We start from the raw sequence: 4644 nt of genomic DNA on the forward strand, positions 1-4644 counted from the left end.
TTTTTTTTGAGTTTAGGGTTTAATTTTTTGCTATAAATTTATTGAAATTTGTTTGGGTGTTTAGCTATATATTTGTTGAGTTTTTATTAGGTTAAACCTTTAGAATATTTTTGTTGGATTTTTTTATTGAGTATTAGTATTGAGTATCGTTCATTTCTTTAGGTTTATTTTTAGTATTATTGAGGATTTTTTTTTTATGAAAGTATTCTTGAGATTTGTTATATATTTATTAACTTTTATATGTGTAAGATTTATATTGGTTAATTTGGATTTGATGTGTATTAAGATTTATATATGTTAAGGTAAATGTTTTGTATTTATTATTTTCTAAATTTTAATAATAATTATAGAAATTAAAATTATTTATGTTAATTTGAGGTTATAATTAGGTTTAATGTAGAATACTATTTTTATTTATTTTGAAGTAATTTATATATTTGATAGTTTAGTGGAATTTATATATTACTAATTATTGAACTATTGTAGTTTTATTGTATTGATTAAACTTAATATAAACAAATTAAATTGTTCTATTTAATTCTTCTTTTCCATAATCTATTCATGAATGTCTTTTTTGAATGTGTGTTTTAAAAGTGGGTTTAGGTGGATGTATATTCTGTAATGAATATGATTTTTTATTCATTTTCATCATACTAATTTGTTTTATTTTTCATTCCACCTATTTTGAAAATAGAACAAGCTTCATATGTAGAAGTGCCTCGATTAGAGAAAATTTTCATAAAACCTCGAACTATACTAAGAAACCCAAGATCAAAGATAAAATTCTATCATCAAAAGCAATAATATTTTGTTGTGAATGTGTTGTCTTGTAGTATGAATGATGAATTTTTGTAAGACCCTTCGTGCCATTGATAGACTATTTGTTAAAGTAGACCAATAATTACCTCATATTATCATTTAGATAATTTTGATTAGTATAGCAATAATTACTCATGGTCAATAAATAAAAAGGTTTGGAACTTTATGTGACTTTAACTGCTCATACTTCAATTTAAGATACTAAGAGTTTAGGCTTTTTTGGACTTTTATGATGATTTAATTAGGGTCCAATAATGAAAAAAGATCACTCTTAGATGTACTCTTGTTTAGATGTTAATAGATATATTACTCAAAAGTTTTACGATGGTGTGAAGGAATTTATTGGATATATTCTTAATCAAATTTTGTAAGTAATGGAAAGATTAGGTATCTTTGTGCCAAATGTGAAAAAAAAAAAAGGTTTTTAAATGAATGTTGTGCGTAAGCACCTTTATTATAAAAGGTTTACTATTGGTTATATGAGTTAGGTCTCACATGGAAAGTTAGAAGTAGGACAACCTTCAATAAACATAGATACCTTTGAATTAACAGAGAAAATAAGAATAAAAAATTCTTATAGTATAATGGTTATGGGTGCTGTATATCCTGATTTTAGGGTGGATGGTTTTTATGCCATTAAGGCAAGAAAACCATCCGAAGAAGAGCCAAGTGTAGATGTTGCAAGCTTCTATTTTTTATTAAATAATGCAAATGAATCATTGTGGTAAGGTTGTACAAAACACACAATCCTCGCTACTATCTTGCAACTTTTAAATTATAAATTAGAGTTTAACATTAATGAGTAATGTTTTGATCATCTGCTAAGCATGGTGAAGGATATGTTGCCATTGAATGATAAATTACTAGCAAACTTCTACAAAATGAAAAAGAATGATGAAACTAGGACTGGGTTATAAGAAAATTCATATAAGTGAAAATAATTGCATGTTGTTTTATAAAGGAGCAGCAAATTTAATATTTCTCGGTTTATGGTAATCCTTAATATATAAGGAATAAGTCTGGTGGTGAGATAAAAAAATTTTATAAAATCTTACATTATATGCCACTAATACTGAGATTTCAAAGACTTTATATGTAAATTAAAATTGCTAAGTATATGACATGGCATGCCTATAACCAAAGTCATGATGGTGTGCTTCAATATCTTATTGATAGTGAAGTTTAGGCACATTTCAATCGCAACCATGAATCATTTGAACTTAAAGTGAGAAATAAACGATTAGGATTATGTGCATATGGTTTTTGTCCATTTAGTCTAAATGCAAACCATACTCTTGTTGGTCAGTAATGATAATGGTATATAATTTTCCACCATAGTTGTGTATAAAGCTAGAATATATCTTCTTAAATATGGTCATTCCAAGAAAGAGTAATTCGGGTCAAAATATAGATATATTATTGAGGCTTTTAATAGATGCATTACAAATATTATGGTCAAACGGTATTTTGACATATAATGCTTATAGAAAATAAAATTTTCATTTGTGGGTAGCTCTTTTATGAACAATTAATGATTTTCCTATATATGGTATATTGTCTGGTTGGAGCACTCATAAAAACTTATCATGTCCTTATTGTATAAGACAAGAAAAGTCATTTTGATTGGCTCATGGTAAGAAGCCTTACTTTTTTTATTGCCATCGTCATTTTTGAGCTCTTAATCATCTTTTTCAAAGGCAAAAAGATAAATTTCAAAAAAAAGTTGAGTGTGACTCCTTTATTATTCCATTATCAGGTGAAGAAATTTTGGCTTGTTTAGATAACTTTCTTGATATCACATTTGGAAATGTAGTGATAAAAAATTATATGCTTTTTGGAAAAGTTATAATTAGGTGAAGAAAATTATATTTTAGAGTTACCCTATTGGTCAACCAATCTGATTTGACATATTCTTGATGTTATGCATATTAAACATAATGTCTTTAACAATGTATTTAACACAATAATGGATGTTAAAAGTAAAACCAAAGTCAACATAAAAGCTAGGCTAGATTTTAAGGTGTATTACAAGCGACTAAAGTTGAAGTTAGTTTAAGTGAATGGGAAAGTTTTCATGCCTAAAGCTTCATACACTTTAAGCAAAAAACAATGAAGATATGTCTATGCATGGGTTAAATTATTAAGCCTTCGTGATGGTTTTGCATCTAATATTACTTGGTGTATAAACATGGCTGATTGCAAGTTTTATGGGATGAAAAGTAATGATTACTCCTAATTGCATTTCGTGATTTGATGCCTACTTATATTTGGGATACAATTACTGAGCTATCTCAATTTTTAAAAATTTGTGTTCTACTGAAATACATGTAGATCGTATAAAAGTGTTAGAAACAAACATTGTGGAAACAATCTGCAAATTAGAAAAGATTTTTCCTTTAGGCTTCTTTAATTTTATGGAGCATTTACCTATTCAATTACCTAAAGAGGCAAAAATTGGTGGATCTGTTCATTATCGATGAATGTATCCGTTTGAAAAGTAATATATTTCAATTGTTAGACATTAGCATTAATTAATTTAATTTTTCTTCAATAACATTTGTGTTATGATACCATGATGAGTAGGTTTCTTCATTATCTCAAGAAAAAATGCATCAATCGGGCATTTGTTGAAGCATTTATAAGGCTTATGTTATCGAAAAGATATCCACTTTTTACTCATTCTATTTTGATCCAAATGTGTCAACAAGATTGAATCGAGTTCCACGTAATGATGATAAGGGAGTTGTGAAATCTTGAGAACATTTTTTGACTTTTAGTAATCCTAATCGAGCATTTGGTCTACAAGATAAGCTCGATGGCTATTAGTGGATGAGCATACCAAGGCATACTTATATGTTTTATTGAATTATGAAGAGATAAATCCTTACATTGAGTTTGTAATATGTGAACTCTATAATTTATGTTTCCAGTAAGTTCACAATGTTCCTAATTCATAATTGACAATGATAGGATATTTGATGAATTGATGAGAATAGACTTTGTGAATATAAGTGATGTAGAATTGGAGAAAGAATGTGATGCTAGATTCCCATAATTGTCAAGACAATTTGTAAGGGTTTAGTGCATAATAGCATATATGAATAGAAACTTTAATGCTATTGCATATTAAAAATAATAATTAAAGTTTTTATTTTATGATTGGATAGGTTGAAGAGCAAAATGACGATATTGATCATCATCTAGTTGAGATAACTTATGGCCTTAGATGCATGGTTAAGTGTTTTAAAAGTTATTTTGTCAATGGTTTTAAGTTTCATATGACTAACTATGACCAAACTCAGAAAATGATGAATTATAGGGTATGTGAGAAAGAAAGTTGTTAAAATGATTATGAACGTGACTTTTACGGTATCTTAAAAGATATCTTTAAATTAAAGTACTATAGAGTAGGGAATAAAGTTATACTTTTTAAATATCAGTGGTTTGACATAGAGAAGTGAGTAAGGCTAGATCTCCATCATGGTCATGTTGAAATTAAATATAATTCAATGCTTTCTAGCAATTAACCATTTGTCTTAGATTTGCAAGTATATCAAGTTTCCCATACAAACTATCCTTCTAAAAAAAGAGATCAAAATGATTGGTGGGTAGTATTCAAAATAAAAGCCAGAGTACATATCGAGTAAGTAATATTGAAAGAGATGAAAAACAGACAACTAATTTAAATGAAGATGTGTTCTAAAAAGTTGAAGTTTCTATTCCATGAAATGTTACTATCTTAGAAAAACTTGATAATACTACACTTGTTGTTACCGGTGAATATGAAGAGATCATTTAGTACAAGCAATTCAAGCTAAAGAACAA

General features: G+C 27.5%; 1 pseudogene; it reads left to right on the plus strand.

Annotated features, from left to right (window-relative positions):
- The first annotated feature begins 1403 nt into the window (after nucleotides 1-1403).
- LOC149520110 (uncharacterized) lies at nucleotides 1404-3600 on the plus strand (annotated as a pseudogene).
- The last annotated feature ends 1044 nt before the right edge of the window (nucleotides 3601-4644 follow it).

The sequence above is a fragment of the Durio zibethinus genome, chromosome 2, assembly GCF_047325235.1.
Source record: "Durio zibethinus cultivar Kanyao isolate XHJ-2024 chromosome 2, ASM4732523v1, whole genome shotgun sequence".
NCBI classification, from domain to species: Eukaryota; Viridiplantae; Streptophyta; class Magnoliopsida; order Malvales; family Malvaceae; genus Durio; species Durio zibethinus.